Here is a 19,510-nt window from a genome sequence, read left to right as displayed (position 1 = left end):
AGGCTATAGAGGTGGTTGTTCTAGGGTGAGGAAGAGTTGAACACTGAGGGAATTTCCAGCAAGAGAAACCATAGTTTGAGAGCCAGGCACAAGTCTGAGAGATGAATGTTAACAATTCTCCAAGAAAATTTACTGTCATGGAATGGAATTATCAGTGGAGGGAATTATCTCTGACAAAACCATAGGTTTAGAAAGCAGTTGGGGAGATATTTATACAGGAAAATCTGAGTCTTTGTATGTTTGTTTTGTCTTAAATAGCCTCAAATCTATTGTACAGGCTACACAATTTAGTGTCCCAGAATTGTCACCATATCTAGCTGAAATTGCCTATACTTTCTTTATATACAAAGGATTCCATCCAGACAACAAATGATTGATTAGCTGCTGGAAGGTGGCTATAGCATTCTTTAATCCCCAAAGATGAAATAGATTAAATCTAAACAGACCCTCTGCTGAAAAAAATATTTTTTCCATGCTTCTGTGTAGTAATTCCTAGCTATTTATACTTGCCAATTCCCTTTGTAGAGGCCATTGAGAAGAATAAGTTAGCAAACTCCATTTATTCTATCAAATTAATCAGTTATTGACAAAGGAAGGTGAATGTCTTAAATTAAAATAATTGATTTTTCTGTATATGTTTAAGTTCATATAAAAGGACATTTATATGCACATGCTCTGTAAGGTTTTTAATAGTCAATAAACACTTATTAAGCACATTTTCTGTGCCAGGCACTGTGTTAACTATGGGATAGCTATGTATCTATCTATATCTATGTATCAATCTATGCATACATGCATGCATGTATGTGTGTATGTATATAGCTATCTAATAGATCTTGTATATATATAAACACACATATGTGTATATGTATATATAAAGATATGCATGTATACATATAATAGTTTCTGATTTTAAAAAATCTGTTCTGTAATGGACTTTTTAAATGTTTAAATTTAGGTATGTTAATTTTCCTGTCTTTTTGTTGGTCTTTAAAAGCAGAGCTCCTATTTATAATTATCAGTTTATTAGTCCTTTTTGTTTCTCTCTATTCATTTAATTTTCAATGTTATTTTCTTTTTTACTTTTTTAGGGTTGCTAATTTTGTAATTTCCAGTCTTTTAAAGTTTATGCTAATTTTATTGATCCTATTTTTCCACGTTGTATATGCATACATACATACATATATATATATATAAAATATTTTCCTTTAAAAGTTGCTTTATATGTATATATGCATATCTTTATATACATATAAACATATATATACATGTGTGTGTTTATACATACAAGCTATATATATACACACATACATGCATCCATGCATAGATTGATAGATAGATATAGATAGATACATTATATATTGCCCTACAATTTGTTTTTTGACCCATAATTTGAGTGTTGTTACTTATTCTCCATTAGGCCTTTTGCTCATATTTCCTTTATTCATTTTTTTAAGATTTGTAAATAATTCATTTATTACATCTCCCTTTTCCATTTATTTAAGATTTCTGTATGCCTAAGCACATGACCATTTGTCTAAAGTGAAATGGGTGCCACATATTACTATACGTCCTCAAATTTATCTAGAAAGTCATTCAGTTCTTTGTTGTCCTTATGTATATATTTCCTTTTAATCTATCTAGCTCTAAGAAAGAAAAATAGTCTTACTATTACTTATTATAATTCATCTATATTTTCTTTAAATAATTTAACTTCTATGCCATTTGATACATATTTATTTATTCTACTTTCTCTGTGTTGACGTTGAGTATACTTTACTTTCCCTTGACTTTATTAGTTTTTCCCTTTCATCTAAGATGCTTGCAAGTATTGCTTTTTTGGAATTGCTTGAAACGTAATATTATTTGTTCTATCCTGCATTTTCACACTCTAGGTGCCTGTATAGTTAAGTCTTTTCATGTATGAAACAAATTGCTGGATTATATTTTCTTAGCAATTCCTTTGTTCTTTTTATATTTTATTGTGTAATTTATTTAATTTATGTTTAGTTATTTAATTATGATATTGTATGTTAGTAGTTATCATTATTACTTTGTACTTTATATACATACATATATGAATTCATTTTCCAAAAAGTTTCATATTTTTCCAATCCTTTGTTTACTTCTTACCCTTCTAATTGCATCCATTTTCACCCACTTTCAATGAAAGGAACAAGATATAGTCTAAAGTATTCCATAATAGTTTATCCATTTAGGTAGTAATGGCACTTTAAGCCTAGCCCTGTGTATGAATAGTATAGAGGAAGGAGGAGCAGTCAGTTTCAGTGGGATCACCTTTAAAAGCAGGTTGCTGTGGGGGAAGCTAGGTGGCACAGTGGATAAAGCACCAGCCCTGGATTTAGGAGGACCTGAGTTCAAATCTAGCCTCAGGCACTTGGCACTTACTAGCTGTGTGACCTTGGGCAAGTCACTTAATCTTCATTGCCTTGCAAAAAACAAAACCAAAAACTAACCCCTCCCCCTCAAAAACAGGTTGCTGAGATAGTCTTTATTTTTTTTCTTAAGTTTGCCTGAAAACAGTTGCAGGTAGATGGCTCAGAGGATAAAGCACTGGCCCTGGATTCAGAAGGACCTGAGTTCAAAATCTGCGCTTAGACACTTGACATTTACTAGCTGTCTGATCCTGGGCATGTCACTTAACCCTCATTGCCCCACAAAAATAGTTTGCCTGAAAAACATTTTCCAGGTAGGTTAACAACAGACATTGGTTGTTGTCTATCCAATTTGTTACCCAATATTTGATCACAGCAGTTTTCCTCTATAGAATCAAAGATGCCAACTAAGCCCAATCCACATATTTGGAAAGGATTCTTTTTAGTTAGAATTGATTCTCCAGCCCACCAAGAAAAGGGCATTTCCAGCACAGTATCTGTAGGGCTTCTTTTATCATAGAATCCTAGAAACAGAATTGGGCAACTAGGTAGCAAAGTGGATAGAGTACTGGCCCTGAAGTCATAAGGGCCTGAGTTCAAATCTGACCTCAGACACTTACTTGCTGTATGATACTGGGAAAATCACTTAACCACAATTGCCTTAAACATCTAGGGCCATCTCCAGCCATCCTGATATGTATCCAGATGGCTCTGGAGGAGAGTGAGGTTGGTGACATAAAACAGCTCTCTCTCAGTTATGTTCAATTCAGTGAAGGTTGTTATATCACCCTGATGTCATGGTCCTCTTTGTGAACAAAGGACAAACAACAAGAAACAGAACTGCAGAATTGGAAAGTTCCCCAGAGATCATCTAGCCCAATTTATACCTAAGTTTGAATTCTGTATGGGCCATCCTAGGGTATCCTTTACCCTCTGCTGGAAGACATTTGGTTATGATGAAACTGGCTATGTTTGTACTGAATCTATATAATTTTGAAATATTTCCTTATGTTATGTACAAATCTCCCTATCTATACTGTCTGTTCACTAATCCTACTTATGCTCTACACTAATAGACAAACTAAATGTTCTAGAAAACAAAATATTAAAAACTGTCAAGTCTAATGACTTATCTCCTTAAATCTCCACTTTCATAGGTCTTTCAACTTATGAATGAAAGTCATGATTTAAAATGACAAAAAGTTAGGAACTCCTGTATTAGATGAGTGTCCTCTCTAGATTTACATTTATGATCCTATGATTCCTTTCCCCCAATCTTTACTGTCCATTCTATTCCATTCAAGTCCTCCTAGTCACTATGTTTTTCCCCCACAAACCCTTTGTCCAAACCTGCTCTAAAGAAAGTTTTGAATATTATTCATTCACAAGTTAGGATCTACTTCCATTGATGTACAATTGATATAATCCCCTACCCCAAACATTTGCTTTTTAAATATTATGTTCCCTTATGAAAAAGAAATAGTTTTATTCTTTTTTTTTTTTCCTGTCCCCAAGGAGGGTACGTTTTAATGGAGGAGACAACATGTAAAGTAGATATGTACAGAGTTGTTGAGTTGTTTTCTTGGCAAAGATACTGGAGTGGTTTGCCATTTCCTTCTCCAGTTCATTTAACAGATGAGAAGCTGAGGCAAAGAGGGTGAAGTGACTTTCCTAGGGTCACACAGCTAGTAATTATCTGACGATGGATTTGAACTCAGGTTCTCCTGACTCTAGGGCTAGTGCTCTATCTACTATACCATCTAGATGCCCTATATACAGAGCAGATGGAAGGTAATTGGATTCAGTATTTTATTATTCTCCAGTTACATATAAGAATGGTTTTCAACACTTATTTTCATAGGATTTTTAGTTTCACATTTTTATCCCACCCCCCTTATCTCCTTCCTCCCCGAGACAGAAAGCAGTCTAATATAGGTTATATATGTGCAATCAAATTAAACTTATTTCTGAATTAGTCATATTGTGAAAGAAGAGTCAGAGTCAAATGGAAAAACCTCAACAAAGAAGAAAAAAAAAGCCCCCAAATTTTCCTTTTGGGATGTCTTTGTGTAGATGATTGGTGTATTCTTTCAATTTTTATTTTACCTTATGCTTCTAGAATATCAGGGCAATTTTCCCTGATAATTTCTTGGAAGATGATGTCTAAACTCTTATTTTGGTCATGATTTTCAGGTAGTCCAATGATTTTCAATTTATCTCTCCTGGATCTATTTTCCAAGTCAGCTATTTTTCCAAGGAGGTATTTCATATTGCTCTCTCTTTTTTTTTTTAATCAGTTGGATTTGCTTAACTGTGTCTTGGTTTCTCATAAAGTCACTATCTTCCATTTGTTCAATCCTAATTCTTAGGCAATTATTTTCTTTAGATACCTTTTGTATCTCCTTTTCCATTTGTTTTTTAAAGCTGTTGACTTTTTTCTCATGACTCTCCTACATTGCTCTCATTTCTCTTTCCATTCTTTTCTCTCTCTCTCTCTCTCAATCTTCCTTCTATTTCTCCTACTTTATCTTCAAAGTCCCTTTTGAGCACTTCTATGGCTTGGGACAAATTCGTATTTTTCTTAGAAGCTTTGGATGTTAGAGCTTTGACTTTGTTATTTTCTTCTTCTGAGGGTGTATTCTGGTCTCCCCCTCCCCCAAAGAAACTGTCTATTGTCTGCCATTTTCTTTGTCTACTCATCTAAATCTAAAAGCATATGTCTGATTGAAATCTGATTCTCTATGTTTGGAAGCTTGGTGTGCCTGTGCCCCTCCCCTACTGAGAAGCCACCACTTGATTCGGCTCACTGGTTCAGAACCAAGGCACTTTGCCCCAACTCTAGCAGAGATTGCACCCACTTCACTCTGGCCAACCACCGAATCCCCTCACCACTTAGCAAGCTGAGCCTCAGAAGAAGCCTCTGGTGCAGAAGACTCAGAGGTGCTGGAGTCCTGGTCTGTTCCTGGCTGGGTTTTTGGACCACAGGTTGAGCTCCTCTTTCAGCCAGATCAGCAAGTGATCCCAGTTGCCATCTTTGGTTGGAAAATAGTCTCACTCTGTTCTTATGTGTGCTAAGTTGCTCTGGGGTTATTTTTTATGACATTATTTGTGAGTGAATGGGTTTATTGGTAGCTTGTGGGAGTCACAGCCTCTCCTCCACCATCTTGGCTCCACCCCATCTTTGTATTCTATTAAAGAAAATTTCAGGGGCCAAAATGATTTCCCAAGACCCCTGAAATTATAACACATAGGTATCCACCTTCTTTTTAAGCATGTCTGGTTCTGTGCTTGGGAGAGTGAGACTTTCAAAAAAGGTAAATTGTTTAAATTTCATATGCTTCTTCCTGAAAACATGGGGGTATTTGATACTATTTTAATTTGATGTCATATTTTATTTGAAAAAGAAACTCATCATAGGGGCAGCTAGGTGGAATAGTGGATAAAGCACCGGCCCTGGATTCAGGAGGACCTGAGTTCAAATCTGGCCTCAGACACTTGACACTAGCTGTGTGAACCTGGGCAAGTCACTTAACCCTCATAGCCCTGCAAAAAACAAAACAAAACAAAAAAATCCTCATCAACTCAAAATTCCTTTACCTTCTTTGTAACTTACATAAACACTTTTTGTGCAAATAATATTAAGATGACATATTAACAAATAACCAAAATCAACACAAATTCGACACTGACATTTTCTAGAAATCAACTGCTTTTCTCAGCAATCTTGTAATTAATGTTTCTAAGGCAATTATCATTATAAGCAATTAGTCTTAATCAATCAATATGACATTTTGAATTGTGTTTCTTAGATTTAAGAAATAATACCATTTTCTTAAGTAGCTTTATTGGACAAATTACTTCTGAGGCTAGAAATAATCAATATGGAGCTAATTTAATGATCCTGGTCTTCATACTTCCTTATTTTTGGGGAAATGGATAAGAGAATATATGACTGTGAAAAACGAGAACATAAGAGAGTTCAGTAAAACTCATGGAGTTTACAGAAATATAGAATCTCAGAACTAGAAGGGATATGGAAGATTAACAGATTGTTAATCCTTTCTACAATCAATATCTCCTATAAGTGGTGATCCAATCTCTATTCAATTTTTTAATGACTCTGATTGTTAGGAAAATTGTTAACCCCCTTTCACCCAAAATGAAAGAAATTTGAATTATCTGGTACCAGATGAAATGGTATTCATACAGGCCTAAAAGTGATGATCTTGTCAGAAGCAGTGCAATTTTTCCTCCTATGAATCAGTTTAACAGAATAGTGATATAGAAAATTGTAATTTCCAAGTAGCTTCTGAAGTTAATCTCCCTTTATGAAGTAAGAAAAGCTCATTTTCTCATTGATACATCATTAATCAATCAACAATTAAGCACCAGTGTCAGGTATTGTGCTATGTGATGGAGACATAAATAAAAAGTTAAAGTGTCTGGTTTGGAGGTGAGGAAGAAAACATTTGGGGATTTAACATATGTATGTATGTATACACATAAATGTTTATATGCATGTATAGGTGTTCATATATGTATAAACATACACATTTAAATATACATATACACAAGTGGTTAAATGTAAATGGGTTTCTAGTCACTGGCCCCTAAAAATAAGAGGAATATATCTGATGTGGCCTTATGCCAAAGGTAGAGAAATGAAAAATACTAGAAAATACTCAGTGAATTCTTAAATGTTGAGGGGTATGGGGAGAGACATGGAAACCTGTCTTTAAGAGAGTAGAGACAGAACATGTAAGAAGAAAACAAGAATTAGAGAAAATCAGTTATTTTCACATTTTTATTGTGACTTTAGTAAGATAACAAAATATACTCTTTGCTTCCTTTTCCCCTTCAGTTTCCTTTTCTTCCTTCCCCAATTTTGTTGCTGTTGAAGCAATATATGTGTTTATATATGTATTCTGATTTCTTCACTCTTCATTATTTTATATACCTTTCCATACTTCTTTGGATTTTTCATAGTGGTATTTTTTTTATAAAGCATTGATATTCCATTCCATTCATATACCATGATTTATTTTGTCAATTTTAAAGCATTGCATGATTATCAAATCCCGGTTTTGATTTTATAATTTTTTTATAGAGATGGACTCTTTGTTGCAATGCATATTGCTTTTAAAAAGGTACTAATAATGCTCTAAATCACTATTGATTAGAGAAATCTAAATTTAAAAAACTCTGAGGTACCACTTCACACCTATCACATTAGATAATATGATAAAAAAGGAAAATAATAAATGTTAGAGAAGTTGTGGAAAAATTGGAACACTAATGCATTGTTGGTGGAACTGTGAACTGATCCAACCATTCTGGAGAGCAATTTGGAACTATGCCCAAAGGGCTTTAAAGCTATGCATACCGTTTGACCCAGCAATACCACTATTAAGTCTTTTCCCCAAAGAGATCATAAAAAAGGGAAAAGGACCCACATTTGGAAAAAAAAAATTACAGCTGTTCTTTTTCTGGTGGCAAGGAATTGCAAATTGAGGGGATGCTCATCAATTGGGGAATGGCTGAACAAGTTGTGGTATATGAATGTAATGGAATACTATTGTGCTGTAAGAAAGGAAGAGCAGACAGAGTTCAGAGAAACCTAGAAGGACTTACATGAATTGATGCTGAGTGAGATGTGCAGAACCAGGAGAATATTGTACACAGTATCAAAAACATTGTGTGTTGATCAACTGTGATAGACTTGATTCTTCTCAGCAATACAGTAGTGCAAAATAGTTCCAAAGGACTCATGATGGAAAATGCTCTCCAAATCCAGAAATAAAGAACTGTGCAATATAGATGCAGAATGAACCATCGTATCTCTATTTTTTGTTTGTTTTTTGTTTTTTTTTTCTTTTTGCTCTGATTCTTCTTGCACAGAATGACTAATGCAGAAATATGTTTAATATGATTGTGCATATATAACCTATACAGGATTGCTTACTGTCTTGGGAAGGCGGAATGGGAGGGAGGGAGAAAAAATTGAAACTAGAAATCTTTTTTTTTTGTTTTTTTTTGAACAAGGCAATTTATTACTGAATCCGGTGTGGTCTGTCCTAATGTTTCTTGTGGGCAGCAGCCACCTGTCTGGAGATTCTGTCCAGGTCTCTCTGTCCCTGAGGTGTCAGCTTCCGGCCCCCATCCTGGTCCTTCTCCACCATCTTGAGTCCTTCCAGGGCCTGCAGGACCCTCTGGGCCACACTCTTGGAGCCTCTGCGGAAGTGACTGGGCATGACCCCATTGCGCTGGCGCCTGCCATAGATCTTGGTCATGGATCCCACCCCTACCCCGCCTTGGAGATACAAGTGGTGGGCGGTGGAGGCAGCCCGGGTGTAAAACCAGTTCTCGTCATCGCCAGCTCCTTTGTTCGGCCCGCTTGACCGTGTCCACCCATTCGGGGACTTTCCCTAACTTTTTTCAGGAATGTTGCCAGGGCCCGGACGAACTCCAGCTGGTTCACTTCCTTCACGGTGCCTCCGGGCATTGTGGGAGCTCCCCGCGGCCAGCCAGGGGAAAGGGAGAAACGGGGCTTCCCGGCCACACAAGAGGGGAGGAAAAAAAGGTACTCATTCAGGATTTTTAAAGCAATGTGATAATAGCCCTGTTTCTTAATGGCATTACCAAAATCAAATTTTATTCTATTTTTATTCTATTTATCTATTTATTTTATTCCATTTCTTTTATTTTATTCTGTTTTGTTTGCCATGTTGTCAAGGTACTATTAACATGATTATTATACTTTATAGAACTTTATTTTTTTTCCTCTAGTGGTCATCATTTATGTTTTTCATCAGAAAATTGCCTATTTGTATCATTTAACATCATATATTGGGAGATAAATCTTGAATCTTTCTGTTAAAATTTGTGTCAATTAGATTGGATTAGATTTGTTTGATTATACTTATATTATTCCTTATATATTTTGATAGATGCCTTATAGATGTCAGATTATTGTCAGAAATGTTTATGCCATATTTCCCCTCAAATTGCTTTATTTCCTTGTTAGGCTGGATATATTGATTTTTTCCTATAGTTTTATAAAATCAAATGTATACAATTTAAATAATCAAATCAAAGAAGTAATTATATATAATATACAATATTATATCTACATATGCATATATGTATACATATGTGTGTATATATATACATAAAACATCTTTATTTTTAAGTGTTAAGCTTTTTTCCTCTTCCAATTTACCAAGTGAAGAGAAAACTTCCCTCAGTTCCTCTGTTTTTTTCATCCTGGAAAATCCCTCTACCCATGACATACCTTTATTCCATTGGCATATTCTTCCCAGGGTCTTTATTTTTGAAAATGTGTCCAGATTAGTAATTCTTCATTGCTCTGCTTTTGACTCTGAACTTCTCCATCATGTTTCCTTTAAGGTACCTCCCCTCCCATCACACCCTCTGCTTTTCAGTTTACTTTAATGTGTCTTCTTCCATTAGAATGTATGTTCCTTGAGGGAAAGGATGACCTTTTTGCCTTTATTCCTATTCCCAGGGTTTAGTACAGTATTTTACACATGTTAAAGGGAGTTTAATATATCCTTATGGATAGACTGAATTGTTATAATTTTATTATTCCTTTTAGTAATTATTTTTGTTTCTAAGATTTTATTGTTTTGTTTTGTTGTGAGGCAGTTGGGGTTAAGTGACTTGCCCAGGGTCACACAGCCAGTAAGTGTTAAGTGTGTGAGGCCGGATTTTTAACTCAGGTACTCCTGACTCCAGGGCCAGTGCTCTATCCATTGCACCATCTAGCTGGGCCTGTTTCTAAGATTTTAAATAAGTGGCCAATGTGAAATGTATTATGGTATATCATGTGAGATGTGTATCAGGTAACATTTTCACCATATTGTTTTCCCATTCTTTTATCAATTTAAAGAAATATAATCTCCTTACTCAGTTCTTTGTAATCTTAGATTCATCAAACCCCTGTCTCTTATGCAACTTTGGTTGTAATTCTGGATTATCTATTCTGTTCCATCTACAATTATTTATTTATTTATTTTTTTAGTGAGGTAATTGGTGTTAAGTGACTTGCCCAGGGTCACACAGCTAGTAAGTGTTAAGTGTCTGAGGCTGGATTTGAACTCAGGTGCTCCTGACTCCAGGGCCGGTGCTCTATCCACTGTGCTACCTAGCTGCCCGATTTTTCTTTTTTAATATTGGAGAAGACACTTAACATTATAACTGTACTGCATAATTAAATACTGATAGTTCAGGTTCCCCTTTCTCCTTTGTTTCCCCATTACCTTTCACATTGCCTAATCCATTTGTTCCTCTATATACACTTTATAATCACTTTAATGTGGTGGTGTTCCATTAGCACTATATCAGATCTATAATTTTCTTCCCTCCTTCCTTTACCTGAATCTGTGATTTCATTGTAATAGGGAGTTCTGAGGGAAGAACTTTGTTTCCAAAGTTAGAGTAATGCCCACTTTGCCAATTTTAGTCTTAGACTTAAGTGGGGTATTGAGTAATTTGCTTAGGGTCACCAAGCCAGCATGTGTCAGAAGTGGGACTTGAATGAAACCTTTCTTGTTCCAAGGAAGGTTTCTCTTCACTGCTACATGTTGTTCCACATTCATAGACTAATCAAAATAATATTGGCATGCTTACTGTTAGTTTGACTTAGCTACACATAATGGATTCCTCTCTCATTAAAAATTTTTCTTATATCAATGTTGACTTTTGAGTGATCATTTTTAGATAGTTTTTGTGTCTTTAGAGATTGATAAATATTTGACATGTTTTGCCTTTTACAAAACATTTCTGTATCAATTTTATTGGGTTTTGATAGTGATATATAGTAATTCCGGTGAATGTAGTGAATTTATCCTCCAGTCTTGCTGAACTATTTATTATTTCAATAAAAATTTGAGCTGAATCTTTTTTTCTAAATAAATCATTATGTCTGCAGTTGAGTTGTTTCAGTCATGTCCAACTCTTCATGACCCCATTTGAGGTTTTCTTGATAAAGATACCTGAGTTGTTTGCCATTATCTTTTCCAAATCATTTTATAGATGTGGAAACTGAGGCAAAACAGGGTTAAGTTACTTACTCTGGACCATACAATTATTAATTGTCTCATGCTGTATTTGAAGTCAGGAAGATGAATCATCCTGACTCCGGGCTCAATACTCTATCCATTGCACCACCTAATTTCCTACACATACACACACACACATACATATGTATACTTACACACAACCTATCTATATGCATATATACACACAGATAACTATATATACATCCATATACGCCCATACTATATATTATTTTAAGGAAAATATTTGTTTCTCTTCATTAAATATGCTGATAACTTCATTATAAATACAGTATATAATCATGAGAAAAATCATTATATTAATATATTTTTATTCTTTAAAATATATGATATATGAATTTTATCAGACTTTTTGTAGTTTTATATAATCCTATGAGTTTGATTTTTTATTATTTAAACCTTATACTTTTTGATTCTTTTCCTAATGATAACTTTTCCTTGTTTTCCAAGAATAATACCTACTTGATCCTTATGTAATTTTTGTAGCTAGGTGGCACAGTGGATAGTATATTCTAACTCCAAAAAACTTGAAATATTTCCCAAATGCCCCAGATCTTTTCTCATACTGCCTAGGAGCTTTGTAGTAACTCTTAATGCCAATATTGTTTTGGCTTCTGCCTCTATTATACTTTATTTGAAAATTGTCTATAATATCCCCTCTTTCGTTCCCAAATTTTCTCATATTGTCTTAATATATAGCATTTCTCCCTTCCCATTTGTGTTTATTAGTCCTTTTGCTTTTATATCAGCTAAAATATCCCCAAGCCATGCTCTAGGCAATTCTCAGTGATGCCCATAATGTAAAGTGTCCTTATTTATACATTAGGATATACATTAGTCACACAGTCCTTATACATCTAGTCATCTCTGTAGTCATCTCTTATATGCTAAGTAGTAGGTTGGTAGTATTCTACATTTGGTGCCCAGGGTTATTGCACAGAGAATTCCCCTGATGATAAAACCACAGATTTTTTTTGTTTAATTTCTTTTCAAGTATTAGGAGATCTAGTTTACCTTGTTCATAACCTGCAATTTATATTTACTAATAATAGTTGTCATTTATAGTGTTTTAAGGTTTGCAAAGCACTATGTGTATTATCATTTCTAATGCTCATAGCAATCCTAAGAGGTAGATCCTATTGTCATCCCCATTATACAGATGAGGAAATTGAAGTAGAAAGAGGTTAAATGACTTGTTTAGAGTCATATATGGAGTGTCTGAGGGATTTGAAGTCAGGTCTTCCTGACTCCAAATCCAGAACCTTTCCATTCCACATTTGCACATAAATACATAAGGGGATTTTTAAAAAAATTGATTCCTAAGGGATTTGAAAAACTTAAAGCACTATGTAAATAATAATTATCATTGTTATTTCTTTTCTTAAATTTTGTCTCCACTGAATTTCTTAGGATCATCATTGCTACTCTTTTTTTTGCTGTTTTCTTTGTTAACTATTTCGAGATAAGCAGGCAGTTTTCTCTAGAAAATAAAGCACTTTTGATTAGATTTGCAATACTCTATGCAAATATATTTGATCAGAACTTCTTATGTCCCTATCTAATTTGACCAAGAGCCTACCATTCTGATATTTGAAGAGATAATTCATGCCTTCAATCACTGAGTATTTAAAAATATTGGGTATTCATAAGATGTATTCTATATTTATTTCTTCTGGCACAATGAGTTGGGCCTATGTGATACAAATTTCACTGATATAGGCACCACCTAATGTGTCACCAGAAGTGCTTAGCCCTATACACCAAACCATTCCTGACCCCTCCAATTGCTAATCCTCTCTCTCAAATACCCTACATTTATATTCTATATATTTCTGTATGTTTATGCTGTTTCTCCCTATAGAATATAAGATCCTTGAGGGTAGGAGCTATTTTGTTTTTGACCTAATCTCTCTGGGGCCTATTACTGTGTCTAGCCCATAACAGGCACTTAAGGAATACTAATTATTTCTTGATTAATTTATTTGTAAAATAGAAGTTGACTTTTTTTTTTTGAGGGTTGGGGTCATTTAGATCTATGTTTTAAACTGTGTGGATTTTCCAGTATGGAAACTCCATTCTTCAATCCAGAGCAATAACCTATCTGTATCTTATAATCACAGAGAGTCACCTGGGATACTGAAGGTTAAGTGATTTCATCAGTACCCCACAACTAATATAGCAGGGTTGTGTATTTTATCATTTGAGTCTTCTTGATGCCAATGTTGACATTCTATCTACCTTTGTACCTCCATTTTTTCTAAATATGAGACTAAACAGAGTTGTGAAAATTTCACAGGGAAACTTATCTGAGAAAGAAAAGATGATCACATTTATATTAGTATGACCAAGCATTTACAGTCTTAATAAGTGTTAAATGGGACCTTCTCCTCTTCATCCTTTTCCTTCTCCTTTCCTTCTCTTTATCCTCCCCAGTTCATTTAGTTGGCAGACTATTATGTTTTCTGTCTGGATAGAAATGATGCCATTTTCCTTCCTCATTTTCTCTCAAATAATGCATTCTTTTATAAAACTTACTGATTTTCCATAAGAGTGCAAGAGTGGGGAATTTGTCTCTAAAACTAAAGACAGATGTAACAATATAGTAGCTATTCTAAAATAAATCTATGAATTCAATTTCACTGGCACATCTGTTGCTCTGCTTGGTTTCAACTCTATGGAACAAGATTCTCTCTCTCTCAACCCCAGGTTAAGATCATCATCTCTAATCTCATGCTGCTAATGTATGCCTTGACTAACATAACCTCCCTCAGTATCCTTTCCTCACTGATTGGGGCAATGTGTACTACTTGGTATATCTTCTCCCCTCTTCTTGCTTTCCTGTCTTATTTTATGTATTCTCTCCCTCTGCCCCATTAAATTATAATCTTCTTGAGGGAAGAGATATTTTTAATTAATTATATTCCCAGAATTTAGCATAGTGGCAGGCATCTTTTGACATTTAATGTTTATTGGATTGGAATGGATTGGACATAGGAATTTCATGAATTTAACTTTAAAAAAGAGGTGATAGTAATCTCATTGACATAGGGACCACCTAGATGAGAAAATCCCCTCTAGTAAGGCAGTTTAGCACTTTCTATGAAAATTAAAGTCTTAGAAATCCAGCTGGAGCCCGGAGGGGTTAAATAACTGTTAGAGATCACACAGCCAGTTTGTATTTGAGGTAGAACTTAAACCCAGGTCTTCCTGAATTTGAGATCTGCTCATTATCTGTAACATCATAATTCCTAACTGAAAGAAATCATTAGATTCCTTATTGTGTTGCTTAATGTGAAGCCAAATAATTGTGAGGCTAGATGGCTATATGAGGCTCAAGAAAAGAAATATGCTTCTTGATTTAAATACTTCTAGTTCTGGGGGAAATGGGTTAGCTTTGTGTATTAAGACCATTGTTGTTTTATCAATAATGCATTCTCTGAAATAAAAACACAGAATGCTAAAGAGAAACCAATGCACTAAAATAGTTTTTAATACAGGCTCTTGATTTAATTTGTTATTATCTAAATATTATTTTGTTGTTTTAAGAAGTGGGGATCAGAGGGGGCAACTAGGTGGCGCAGTGGAAAGAACACGGGCCCTGGATTCAGGAGGACCTGAGTTCAAATTTGACCTCAGATACTTTATACTTACTAGCTGTGTGACCATGGGCAAGTCACTTAACCCTCATTGCCCTGCCCCCCCCCCAAAAGAATGTGAGCTTCTTGCAGGCAAGAAGTTGTTTAAATATTTTTTCAAGTTAAATAAAAATAAATAAACAAACAATGAATGAATGAATAAATAAATAAATGGATATATAGACAAATAAATAAATATGTAAATAAATAAGCAAATAAATAAATAAACAAATGGATGGATAGATAAATAAATATGAATAAATAAATAAATGAAAGAATAAATGAATGAATGAACAGCTAAATAAATAAATAAGTGAAAGAAGTCAGGGTGGAGAGAGTAACACCCAAATAAACTTATAAAGCATTGTGACACACTCTGGTGTACTTTATAAAATGGGTTTAAAGGAATGTTGAAAAGTGTTTTTCAGAAATATTTCAAACAGTATAATCAGCATTATTGGATTATGCCCATAATGTCTGATGGCAACTACTTTGAAGGGGCCCATACACATTATATAATAAAGCCCTTAAACCTTACTACATGGCCATGAGGTTTTCTAAGCTATTTCAATCAGGGCCTATTGGAAGATGTGTGACTTGAAAATATGAATCAGGGACACAACCTTTATAGTTCCTGTGGCACAAACTCATCACAAATCACACCCTATTAATCAGTCTAGTGCACAGCTGGGCCTCAGTCATTTTGACAGTCTGATCAGTCAAATGAAATTATTCTGCCCCCACCTCAGGAAACACTCACAAGATAAAGGAAAAACATTAATTTATACAAAGAAAATAAGATTGAGGAAAGACAGCATTCTGAAGTGGAAAGTATTCTGTATTTGGAATCAGGATTCTTGCTTTGAATTTTTACTCAGCCTATTACAGTGGTATGACTTTGAATAAATCACATGACCTCTCTTGGTCTCAGTTTCCTTATCTATAAAGTGGGAGTGGGGAGGGAGAAGTGGGTCAGGGTCCTCTAAAACTTTCCCTTCCAGTTTTCATTTATATGAAACCTACCTTCTATTATCCCTTATTCACTGTTCTGCTGATGTGGGTTCTATGTCTGTTTCATTCTTTTTCCAGTTATAACATGGGGCAGTCAATCAATCAATAAACTTCTAAGTGCCTACTATGTGCTAGGCACTGTGCTAAGCACTGGAGATACAAGAAATGGCAAAAAGACAGTAACTGCCCTAAAGGAGAGTACCATATAAAAGTTAATAAGGTAAATTATTAACCAACATCCTGAAATAGAAATCTTATTTCTCTTTTTTGGACTTGTTGACTGAAGACAACTCTAGTATGGGCAAGACCTTGGTGTATTCATTTCCTCTTTCTGCTGTTTTTCTTCTCTTTTCCATAGACTAGCATGTTGGGCAGGTCCATCAAGTGTGTTTTTCCAAAAACAAAACAAAACAAAAACATCACCCTTAGTTAATAGTGCCAGCTTGTATTTTATATAGACAATAAATGCTTTGTTTTAAAGTTATTGGCTATACACCTTTGATTGTCTCTCTTTAGTTATTTCATGTTGCAAAATTCTAGTGGGAAGGAATTTTGACACTAACAGGCATGGTCCTTTGTATGGGTTCTCATGGAACTTTATTTTTTAACTGATAAAATGGTTTCTATTCCAGTCCCCTACCTCCATCCTCATATGGATATGGTATCACCTTGGGTAAATCACATAACCTCTCTTGGTCTCAGTTCTCTTCTCTATAAAATGGGGGTGGGCAGAGAGGAGTGGACCAGATGTCCTCTAAGCCTTTCCCTTCCAGCTTTACATTTAAACTTTCTACATTCTATTATTCCTTAATCATTGCTCAGCTGAGTTGAGTTCCTACCGAGGATTTTTTGTTTAATTTAATTTTTTTTTGGCGAAGTGTTCTCAAGCTCATAGATTTCTTGTATCTGTTCTAAACTGACAAATGAATCAAGGGAGAGTTGTGCCTAAGCCGTACTTATGGATTTTGTGATGTGGAAGAGAGAATCACCTTGAGGTGTAATGTCAACCCCAATTCTCCTTGGAAGGATGTGAGTTTTTTCACTGATGATTTCACAGGAGACTTGCTGTAAGTTTCCTGAAGATCTAGCTCTACTCTTTCTTTGCCCATAGTTGGCAGCCGTTATTATTTCCAATCAGTTCTGAATTATTTTTGAGGACCTTCTGAGCTGTTTTAGATGTTTAATAAATGACTATAAACTGACAATCCTTTAATGAGAGAGTTTGCAACATATTAGATCCTTGTTTCTCCTTGAGTACATTGAGTATAAATTATAGATGTTCTGTTCATGCAAAAGTTAGATGAGAGAAGACCATGATTTCATGTTTATGAGCAGAGTAGCTGTCAGGATAAGTGGGGCAGTATGTGGTGTGATGTTTAAAATCTAAATGTGTTGTCTAAAAAATATAATGTGTGCTCACCTTAAATTAGAAGCTTTAGCACCAGTCTTTGGGCATTAAGCATTTATTAAAGCATACCAAGTATTCACATGGAGTTCAGAAAGTTAAGAAAAAGTCTATCTATCCTAGAGTTCCAGCCTGGTCTGGTTCTTCCTCAAGTCCTCTGCCACGAGCCTGCTTCAACCATGAACTACTCTCAAACTGAGTATGGAAGCTATTTATAGGTCTGGAACATAGTTGGTCCTTACACACTACTTCAAGCTAATTGGTAGGTGTCATCCAAATCCATTGGTTCACTGGACTTGAAGGTGGTCTCCAGTTGAGTTCAAAGACCTTAGCTTCTGAGAACAATACCTTCTTAAGGGCCTGCCAGGCGTTAACTTGAAGTAGGCTAATCAGCAAAGTCAATAACTCTCACTTAATCCAATCAGTTTAGATTAATCTCCAGGTGGACCTTTGAGTATCTGCCAAATCCCATTATTTTTATAAAATGTATAGCTCTACAGAGGATCTAAAGGAGGACAATTAGATGGCAGCACATTTTCACCAGCATATTAACAAAAATGCTGATAAATTTTACCTGAATCTGCCTGACCACAGGACTCCTAGTTATTTAGACCAGAAGGCAGCAGGTTGACCTTATTATCAAAATTCAACTATGCATGTCCTAGTAGATCATGGGATTGAACCATAACTGACCTCAATTTTCATTCCTTATTCTGATTGGTTACTAAAGTGGTTAAAGCCATTTGAGATAAGACATTTTTTCCACTCAAAGTCAGTGACTGATTTCTCAGAGCTGGAAGACCAATTACTTATATTTTATAAAGATTATTCAAAATAGTCATAGAATACTGAAGATTTCACCAAACTGTACCAAAAGAAATAGTTAAAAAACCTAGCAATATCAACATCTATTGAAAATATTTGAATATGCTTGAATATAGTCAAATGCCATGAGCATTTTTTTTTATTTTGGAGCTAAAACCTCAAAAGAAATTGAAATTTAACATTAACAATATTTTCTATTCTCATGAACTGCTAGTACAGGATGTAAAACAATTCTTTTGAGGAATAATTGCTTTTCTGTCCAATCCTCCCAATATAGAAGAATCTAAGGGTGAAAGCTTTGAGAGTATAAAGTAACATTGTTTTAAGAATTAAAAGAAGGGGGCAGCTAGGTGGCACAGTGGATAAAGTATCAGCCCTGGATTCAGGAGGGCCTGAGTTCAAATATGGCCTCAGACACTTGACACTTACTAGCTATGTGACCCTGGGCAAGTAACTTAATCGTCATTCCCCCCCCCCACCTAAAAAATAATAAAATAATTATTTAAAAAAAAAGATGTAAAAGAACCAGATCATAACCACAAGTATCTGTGGCATCTTGAGGAGGTCATTTCATCTATGTAGGTAATAGTTTCCCCTATGAAGAATAATGGTGGGATACATATTACATAGACTAATGAAAACGCCCAAATCTTATAGGCTAACCTAGATTTCTTTTGAAAACAGGGTATACTTTTGAATGGAAAAGTGAATTTCATCAGTATGTGTGTGTGTGTGTATGTATATATGTGGTTTTTTCCCAGGTTTACTCATTTTTATGTTTTTTTGGCCCAGGATAACATTTTTTAAAAAAATAGCAATGTTTAGTTTTTTTTTTTTTGTTCTCTTTGGTCTCTTTCCAACTTCAAGAAAGCAAGAGGAATCAATACAAAATCCTCTAGGCTAGCAGATTTTCTGAGGATTAATTATACTGTTCTACATGAATAATTTGTCAGTTATTTTCATTTTTGATAACACTATTCTTTGGCTTTAATGTGATAGATACTGTTTCTTTGTGTGTGTAAATTATCCTTGAAATGCTTGACTTACCCATGCCAACAGCCACTGTAATATGTCTAATAGTCATTGAAGTGTATTCTTTAATAATTAAAATTTTAGAGTAATATTCATTCTTTAAAAAGA

General features: G+C 34.7%; 1 pseudogene; it reads right to left on the bottom strand.

Moving 5' to 3' along the window:
* Positions 1 to 8,470: 8,470 nt before the first annotated feature.
* Positions 8,471 to 8,898, bottom strand: LOC122732925 (annotated as a pseudogene).
* Between the last annotated feature and the right edge of the window lie 10,612 nt (positions 8,899 to 19,510).

Source organism: Dromiciops gliroides, chromosome 6, assembly GCF_019393635.1.
Source record: "Dromiciops gliroides isolate mDroGli1 chromosome 6, mDroGli1.pri, whole genome shotgun sequence".
NCBI classification, from domain to species: Eukaryota; Metazoa; Chordata; class Mammalia; order Microbiotheria; family Microbiotheriidae; genus Dromiciops; species Dromiciops gliroides.
The sequence above is the reverse complement of the archived record's forward strand: the minus strand, read 5'-3'. Positions and strand labels throughout refer to the sequence as shown.